Below are 10,422 nucleotides of genomic sequence, written 5' to 3' on the forward strand. Positions count from 1 at the left end.
AAAGGAAATGAAAGGAAAAACAAATTAATAGGACCTAATTAGACTTAAATCTTTTGCACAGCAGAAGACCATTGATGAAATGAGAAAAAGTCTAGTAAATGGGAGAAAATATTTGCAAATGGTATGATTGATAAAGGGTTAATATCCAAAATAAATAAATAGTTCATATGACTCCACATCATAAATAGAAACAACTCAATTTAAAAATGGGCAGAAGACCTGAATGAATTGAAGACCTCTTCTCCAGAGAAGCCAAGCAGATGGCCAACAGGTACGTGAAAAGATGTTCCACACCAATAATCATCAGTTCAGTTCAGTTCAGTGCAGTCGCTCAGTCGTGTCCGACTCTTTGCGACCCCATGAATCGCAGCACGCCAGGCCTCCCTGTCCATCACCAGCTCCCGGAGTTCACTCAAACTCACGTCCATCGAGTCGGTGATGCCATCCAGCCATCTCATCCTCTGTCGTCCCCTTCTCCTCCTGCCCCCAATCCCTCCCAGCATCAGAGTCTTTTCCAGTGAGTCAACTCTTCGCATGAGGTGGCCAAAGTACTGGAGTTTCAGCTTTAGCATCATTCCTTCCAATGAACACTCAGGACTGATCTCCTTCAGAACGGACTGGTTGGATCTCCTTGCAGTCCAAGGGACTCAAGAGTCTTCTCCAACACCACAGTTCAAATCATCAGGGAAATGCAATTCAAAATCACAGTGAGAGAGTGCTGCTTACCTGCCATAATGAGTGTCATCAAAAAGAACACAAATAACAAACGTCGGGGAGGATGTAGGGAAAAGATTGCAAATAGCCAAAACAATCTTGAGAAAGAAAAACGGAGCTGGAAAAATCAGGCTCCCTGACTTCAAACTGTATTACAAGCTACACTAATCAATAAATATAGCATTCGCATGAAAACAGGAATCAATGGAAATCAGTGGGAAAGGATAGGAAATCCACAGATAAACCCAAGCACCTATGGGCATCTAAGCTATGACAAAGGAGATCAGAGTGCACTGTGGAGAAAAGACAACGTCTTCAATAAATGGTGCTAGGGAAACCTGACAACTACATGCAGAACAATAAAACTGAAATGCTTCCTAATACCATACACAAAAACAAACTCAAAATGGACTAAAGACCTAAATATAAGACTGGACACTATAAAATTCTTAGAGGAAAACATAGGCAAAGCACTCTTTGACATAAATTGCAGCAAGTTTTCCATTCACCTCCTAGAGTAATGAAAAATAAACATAAAAATAAACAAATGGGATCTAATTAAATGTAAAAACTTTTGCAGAGCAAAGAAAACCACCAACAAGATGAAAATGCAACTTTCAGAATGGGAGAAAATATTTGCAAATGAAGCAACTGATAAGGGATTAATCTCCAAAAGATCAAAAAAATCACATGCAACTCAATATTAAACAAACAAACAATCAATCCAATCAAAAAATAGGTGGAAGACCTAAATATGCCTCTAGGTGCTAGTTTAGACACTAACTCGTGTCCGACTCTTGCAACCCCATGGACTACAGCCTGCCAGGGTCCTCTGCTCATGGGATTCTCTAGACAAGAATACTGGAGTGGGTTGCCATTTCCCTCTGCAGACCTAAATATGCATTTCTCCGAAGACATACAGATGGCCAAGAGGCACATGACAAGATGCTCACTATCGTTAATTATCGTCTATGTGCTTAGTTACTCAGTCATGTCAGTAATTATTAGAGAAATGCAAATCAAAACAATAATGAGGTATCATCTCACCTTGGTCAGAATGGCCATCATCAAAAAATCTACAAACAATAAATGCTCTAGAGGGTATGGAGGAAGGGACCCCTCTTCATTGTTGGTAGGAATGGAAATTGGCACAGCCACTATGGAGAACAGTATGGAGGTTTCCTAAAACACTAAAAATACAACTACTACTATCCAGCAATCCCACTCCTGGGCTATGCGCCAGTGTTTATTGCAGCACTGTTTATAACAGCCAGGACACGGAAGCAACCTGAATGTTCATCAGCAGAGGAACAGAATAGATGTGGCATACATATACAGTGGAATATTATTCAGCCACGTAAAGGAACAACACTGGGACATTTATCAAGATGTGGGTGGACCTAGAGACTGTCATACAGAGTGAAGTAAGTTAGAAAAACAAACATCACATATTAATACATATATATGGAATCTAGAAAGATGGTACAGATGAACCTATTTGCAAAGTGAAATAGAGGAGCAGACACAGAGGATAAATGTATGGATACCAAGTGGGGAAAGGAGAGATGGGATGACCTGGGAAACTGGGAATGAAACATACACACTACTATGCATAAAATATAATAGGTAACTAATGAGAATCTCCAGAGAAGGAAATGGCACCCCACTCCAGTATTCTTGCCTGGAGAATCCCGTGGACAGAGAAGCCTGGTGGGCTGCTGTCCATGGGGTCGCACGGAGTCAGACCCGACTGAAGCGACTTAGCAGCAGCAGCAGCAATGAGAATCTACTGCACAGCACAGGGAACTCTACTCAGTTCTCTAAGGTGACCTAGATGAGAAGGAAATTCAGAAAAGAGGGGAAATATGTATTTGTAGCTGGTTCACTTTGCCATACAGCAGAGACTAACACAACCTTGTAAACAACTATGCGTGTGTGCTCAGTTGCTAAGTCATGTAGAACTCTTTGCAACCCCATGGACTGTAACCGGCCAGGCTCCTCTGTCTATGGAATTTCTCAGGCAAGAATATTGCAGTAGATTGCCATTTCATTCTCCAGGGGATCTTCCTGACCCATGGATCAAACCCAGGTCTCCTGCATTGGCAGGCAAATTCTTTACCACTGAGCAGAAAACAACTATACTGCAAAAAAATAAATAAATAAGTGTCATCAAAGATGTAAAGGAAAGGGAACCCTCATACACTGTTCACTGTTGGCAGAATGTAAATTGCTACAGCCACTGTGGAAAACAGTTGGAGAGTTCTTAAAAACCTAAAAATAGAACTACCATATGACATGTATGATACATACTTCTGGGCATATATCTGAAAAAAATAAAAACACTAATTTGAAAAGACCCATGCACCCCATTCATAGCAGCATTATTTACAATTGCCAAGATATGAAATCAACCTAAGTATCCATCAACAGAAGAAGATGTGGTATAAACATACCACATGTACAGTAGATACAGTATTTTATTACAATGGAATAATAGTCAAAAAAAGAGAATGGAGTTTTACCACTTGTAACAACATAGATGAGCTTGCAGGGTGTTATGCTAAGCGAGATAAGTCAGTCAGAGAAAGACAAATACTGCATGATATCATTCATATGTGGAACCTTAAAAATATAACCAACTAGTGAATATAACAAAAAATAAGCAGACCCAGATGCAGAGAACAAACTAAGTGGTTACCGAGGGGGAGAGGGAAGAGGGGAGAGGTGATGAGAAATTAAGAGGTACAAACTATTAAGCATAAACTACAAGGATGTATTGTCCAACTCGGGAAAGATAGCCAATATTTTGTAATGACTATAAACCTTTGAAAATTGTGAATCACTATATTGTAGGCTTGTATAATATTATATACAACTCTGTGGTGGTAGTGGTTTAGCTGTAAATTATGTTCAACTCTTGTGACCCCATGGACTGTAGCCCGCCCCGCTGCTCCATCCATGGATTTCCCAGGAAAAATACTGGAGTGGGTTGCCATTTCCTTCTCCAGGAGATCTTTCCAACCCAAGGATTGAACCCAAGTCTCCTGCTTGGCAGGAGGATTCTTTACCTCTGAGCCACTTCGATATAAATAAATAAATAAATAAACAAATTTTTTAAAGGAAGAAAAGTTCTTTCATCAAATAGCTTATTTCCCAACAGAACCAGAAAGGGGAAGCTCTGCAGCCAAGAACACCATTCCAGGAAGGTGGAGATGTGCCCTGGATTAGCAATCTCCTGGGAAGACTGGGTGTTGCACAAGTCATACTAAGATGTCAAGAAGTAATTACTGAAAAAAATGACTGGTTTTCCCGATTTGCGAAGCAGCAAGGAAAACTCCTCCTCCCTATTCCAGCTCCCCATGCTAATTCCTCGTTGCACATTGCGGGGAAGTTGCATGGTACGGTGTGGGAAAGAGCTACTCAGCAAACAAGGGTGTATAGAGACGGGTAGGGGGAACAACCAGTGAAAAGACACAGAGAGACCCTGAAAACATTGATGCCGAAAGCACTCTCAGCAATAATCACAAAACTCAACTCCTTGTCCCCATTTTACAGATGCAGAGACCAAGGCCTGAAGAGGAGAAATGATCTAGACTTATCCTGTCTCAGTGAGACCAAGAACTGTAACAGACAACAACTTCAATCATCTCTCTAATAACTTCATTTCTCCTAAAATCTCCCCCAGTAAGTGGTTATTCAGGTCTTATTTAGTCATTGGGCAGAGAGCTGCCACCTTTGGAAGCAGCACGGTTTATCTTTGAAGAGTATTGATACAGGCTTAAAATTGAGCTGAAATATGCCTCTTAGTAAGTTCCGCTCCTTCAACTCTATGGTTGCTACACAGACTGGCAAAATAATAACAGCACAATGATAATAATGTGTGTGCGCATGCTCAGTTACCTAGCTGTGTCCGGCTCTGCAGGAACCCATGGACTAGCCCGCCAGGCTTCTCTGTCCATGGAACTGGATCTTCCCAACCCAGGGCTCAAACCCACATCTCTTATGTCTCCAGCATTGGCAAGTGGATTCTTTACCACTGCACCATCTGGGAAGGCCTAATGGTAATAATCAATAATGTCAGATATGCAGATGACACCACCCTTATGGCAGAAAGTGAAGAGGAACTAAAAAGCCTCTTGATGAAGATGAAAGAGGAGAGTGAAAAAGTTGGCTTAAAGCTCAACATTCAGGAAACGAAGATCATGGCACCTGGTTCCATCACTTCATGGGAAATAGATGGGGAAACAGTGGAAACAGTGTCAGACTTTATTTTGGGGGGCTCCAAAATCAATGCAGATGGTGATTGCAGCCATGAAATTAAACGATGCTTACTCCTTGGAAGAAAAGTTATGACCAACCTAGATAGCATATTCAAAAGCAGAGACATTACTTTGCCAACAAAGGTCCGTCTAGTCAAGGCTATGGTTTTTGCAGTGGTCATGTATGGATGTGAGAGTTGGACTATTAAAAGAAAGCTGAGTGCTGAAGAATTGATACTTTTGAACTGTGGTGTTGGAGAAGACTCTTGAGAGTCCCTTGGACTGCGAGGAGATCCAACCAGTCCATTCTGAAGAAGATCAGCCCTGGGATTTCTTTTGAGGGAATGATGCTGAAGCTGAAGCTCCAGTACTTTGGCCACCTGATGCAAAGAGTTGACTCACTGGAAAAGACTCTGATGCTGGAAGGGATTGGGGGCAGGAGGAGAAGGGGATGACAGAGGATGAGATGGCTGGATGGCATCACTGATTCGATGTACGTGAGTTTGAGTGAACTCCGGGAGTTGGTGATGGACAGGGAGGCCTGGCGTGCTGCGATTCATGGGGTCGCAAAGAGTTGGACGTGACTGAGTGACTGAACTGAACTGAACTGAATGATAATAATACAAATCCACAATCCAAAAATGTGAGAAAAAAAAAACCCTAAAAATATGAGACGCAAATGTAAGACACTGATATGATGCATTTGGCACCAAACCTAACTTGAAAACATAAGTGTGTGGGTGTGTAGATAAATCTCACTCAATATGAGTTGGCTTACAGAAATATCTCTGTGTTTGATTAGAGCACTGTTCCAGACCCACTAGAAAAGTGTTACGTAATATAAAACATCTGGAATGGATAGTTACGCTGAAGCATATATATTATTAAAATGGGTCAAGAATGGTCTGATATTGGCAATTTCTTATGGTTCAGTTTAATGTTTTTCTAAAATCTGGTCCTGATGACGACCTAGGGCTTTTGGTGACAGAGTCTGCAGCTCTAAAGCACATGTTCCAGCTTTCTTGTGTGTTTAGCTTAGGTTTTGTGAGTGCATTGCTATTTAACCCATGAAATCACGTGTACAACACTCTGCTTTGTAACTGGACTTGTATTATCTCTTTTTTCTGTTACCACCCATTTCATATTAGCTGCACGGTTAGTCAGCTTATCATTAAATTAACTGTGAATTATTCTAGCGGCCTGTGAAGTAACTAGTCCATTTTGTGATCTTTTGCCACACTGTTTTTATAATTTGCATCATTGGCTACTTAGTTGATATTTAAAATTCTTTGACGATTTCTCTGTGGTTTCATGCTTGATTTCTTCCCGAGTATTTGTTAAGGAACGGTTCATATGTTTTCCTTGCTGTTGGAGTTCTCTGATGTGTGTCTGCTTTCATCATTGGTTTTGATTCCCTGTCTCATCCTGTTGTCTGCTTAGTCGTCGTCAATCCAGAGCCCCCCTCCCCGCCCCCGAGGCTGTAGTTTCCCCATCCATCTCCCCTCCCCCGTCCCCTCACTTGCTCTGGTCATAGCCGTGCTGTGGTCCACAGCATGTGTCCCCTTAGTGGGGTTTGTGCTTTGTCTTCATGTCTCATTAAATGGTGTTTTTCCCCCATAGCAGTAAGTTGAGTTGGTGTATCACTATGCAGTTACAGGAGAAGGCAATGGCAACCCACTCCAGAACTCTTGCCTGGAAAATCCCATGGACGGAGGAGCCTGGTAGGCTGCAGTCCACGGGGTCGCACAGAGTCGGACATGACTGAAGCGGCTTAGCAAGGACTTTTCACTGACAATCTGTAATCAAAAGAGGAGCCTCCACTTTTAGGCACCAGTTATGTGATGGATTCTACCCCAAGAGTGACTCAAAAATAAATGTCTTCTCCCAAGTCTTTCCCCGGGACTCCAGACTTGTCATCCAACTGCCTCCTTGTAATGTCCTCTCTGCTTGCAGTCTAAAATCACCTTAAAGGGTGCAACATCTTGATCTGAGATGTGGAACTCCCACAGTCTTCCCTGTCTCCATGAAGAGCATCTCCATTCTTCTGATGCTCCAGGCAAGAACTTGGACCCAGACTTTTCTCTTCTCATTCACATTCAGCTCAGTAAGAAATTATGTCTGCTCTATTTCAAAATATATCTGGAATCTGCCATTTCTTGTGACCCTCCCTGCCACCACCCTATCCAATTCACCATTACTCCTCACCTAGTTTACTTCAATAGTTTCTAACCTAGTCTCTCTGATTCCATCCTTCTCCTTTCAGGCTATTCTCAACATAGCTACCAGGATGATCCTTTTGAAGTTGAAATCAGAACCTGCCAACTTTCTGCAACACATCTTCTAAGACTTCCCATCTCCCAGAAGGAGAAGCCAAGTCTTACCCGGGTCCCACCCCCAAAGGCCCTGTGTGGTCAGGCTCCTGTGACACTGTTCCAGTCTTCACGACCACCTTGATGCTCCTTAAACACACCTGCTTCAAGGTCAGGAGCAATCTTCTATGATACCAGACACCCACAGGGCTTCTCCTCATTCCAGGTCCTCAATCAAATGTCCACTCTCAGGAAAAGTTGCTTTTTCTGACCACCTTATTTTAAATTACAACTAGCTAGGTAACTCCCTAGCTCTCTTTTCTGTTTTTTTAATTTGTTTTCTAAAGCACTAAGGCCATCTACTATACCATAAATTCAACTTATTTTTTGTGGTCTACTGGCCATCTCCCCACACTACACTATAAGCTTCATGAAACCAGGGATTTTTAATGTGTTTTCATCACTGCTTTAGCCCATCATTTAGAACACTATCTTACACTCAAGTATAGTAACTCATTATTTCTCTGTAAGCTACTTACCTCTGCCTTGGAATTGAGACTCTCCTGCACTGAGAATCAAGGAGGAAGGGAGAAGTACATTGTAATAGCCAAAACAGATGTTTGTCTCACCAAAGAGATTATACAGATAGCAATAAAGTGCATGAAAAGATGTTCAATGTTGTTAGCCATTAGGGAAATGGAAATTAAAACCACAATGAGACAACCCTATACACTTAACATAAGAGCTTAAAAACTGTAGCAACTCTAAGTTCTGGAAAGAGGATGCAGAAAGGATGTTGGCTCTTTCACACATTGCTGTGGGAAGTAAAATGATACAACCACTCTGGAACAGAGTCTGGCAGTTGCCTATAAACTAAAGGCAACTGTGCCAACTGCGTGACTCAGGAATTTCCCTCTTGGGCATTTACTCTAGAGAAATGAAAACATGTTCACACAAGAATCTGTACACCCATACATTCATAGCAGCTTTATTCTGCTCTCAAAACTCTAAACAGGAAATAACCCAAATGTTTAACTGGTTAAACAAACTGTGGTCCATCCATACCATGGAACTCCATTCAGCAACTAAAAGAAATGAAGTATTATTTATGTAATAATTTGGACAGAGCTCAAGGAAATGATGCTTAGCAAAAAAAAAAAGCCAACCTCTAAAGGACACAGACCGCATGATTCATTTATATGGTGTTTGGCAAATAGCATAATCACCAAGTTGGAGAGAAAATTTGTGATTGTCAGGGTTTAAGGGAGAAAGACTCTTGAGAGTCCCTTGGACTGCAAGGAGATCCAACCAGCCCATTCTAAAGGAGATCAGTCCTGGGTGTTCTTTGGAAGGACTGATGCTGAAGCTGAAACTCCAGTACTTTGGCCACCTCATGCGAAGAGTTGACTCATTGGAAAAGTCTCTGATGCTGGGAGGGATTGGGGGCAGGAGGAGAAGGGGACGACAGAGGATGAGATGGCTGGATGGCATCACCGACTCGATGGACGTGAGTTTGAGTGAACTCCGGGAGGCCTGGCGTGCTGCAATTCATGGGGTCACGAAGAGTAGGACACGACTGAGCAACTGAACTGAACTGAGCTGAAAGGAGAAAGAGGGGGAGGATGGCAGCTGTGACTATATAATGCAGCGTGCTGGATCTTTGTGGTAGATGTTTTTCTGTATCTTGACTGTAGTGATGGTCCCAGGAATCTATTCATGTGATAAATATCACAGGACTAAACACATATACACAAAGAGCGCATATAAAGCTGGTAGAATCAGAATATCAATGTCAACTTCCTGATCATGATATTATATTATACTTATGCAAGATGCTGTTTTGGGGGAAAGCTGAGTAAAGGGTAAAAAGAATCTCTCTGTATTGTTTCCTCTGTTCCTGAGGACCCTCCAGGCAAGAATACTGGAGTAGGTTGCCATGCCCTCCTCCAGGGGATCTTCCCAACCTAGGTCTCCCGCATTGCAGGCAGATTCTTCACAGACTGAGGCACCAGGGAAGCGCATTTTTTCCTTACAGCTCTATGTAAATGTACCTCTACAATTATCTCAAATAGTTGTCTAATAGGTCTATGCCCTAACACTCTTATCCTCTTCCCACAGGAAGTTCCCCAGGCACAAATTCAGAATCCATTGACCCTTACTTTAAACAGAATTATAACAAGGCTGTGTGTTGCGTTCTAAGTTGCTTCGGTTGTGTCCAACTCTGCGATCCCATGGACATAGCCCACCAAGCTCCTTTGTCCATGGAATTCTCCAGGCAAGAGTACTGGAGTGAAGTTGCCACTTCCTCCTGCAGGGGATTTTCCCGACCCAGGGATTGAACCTGTGTCTCTTAGGTCTCCTGCATTGGCAAGTGGGTTCTTTACCACCAGTGCCACCTGGGAAGCCCGTAACAAGCTTATTTACCACATTTTGCAGATAATCAGATACATCAGAATGAGGAGAGTGTCCTGGAGTTCTGAAGGTCGCACAACCACGAGACTAAAACTGAGGTCTCCAGATACCCTGTCTGGTGTTTTCATTATTCACCATTTTTCAAGACCTTCTTATACTGAAGGTCTTGATAATACATACCTCTTCATTTGAACCCATAAATTTACCACTTTTAAGACCGTGGCTTGATCAGGCACACCAACTGTCTGAAAAAGAACTACAAGGTTAAGTACACGTTTATAAACTCCTCCAAGATGATTTGATACTAAGTGTGATAACATGTTTAAAAGTTACAATAGCAAAGATTTAGGTTAATCTCAAGGAAAAGTTTCTTATTAGATTTGTTAAAGCAAGAATAGGTAACCAAGGAACACACCCTTGGCTGGGATTCTTTGAGAATATGTTAGATGCTTATTTCAACAGGTGTTGGTTAAGATTCTATGGTGTGACAGTTACTACGTTAGAAGCAACAGGAAGGGACATGTCTGCCACCTTAGATTTCATACTTTACTGAGCATGATGAAACAGTCACAGTCTAGTATGAAATAGTCAACGACAGGAGAAGAATGGGAGGCTGTAAGAATATAGAGCAGCATCTCACCCCATCCTGGAGGCAGTGAGGCGCAGGGAAGGTTTCTATGTGAAGTTAAAAAAAAAAAAAATAGAAGTGTGGTGATATGAAAGGAAAG

This window comes from Ovis canadensis, chromosome 2, assembly GCF_042477335.2.
Source record: "Ovis canadensis isolate MfBH-ARS-UI-01 breed Bighorn chromosome 2, ARS-UI_OviCan_v2, whole genome shotgun sequence".
NCBI classification, from domain to species: Eukaryota; Metazoa; Chordata; class Mammalia; order Artiodactyla; family Bovidae; genus Ovis; species Ovis canadensis.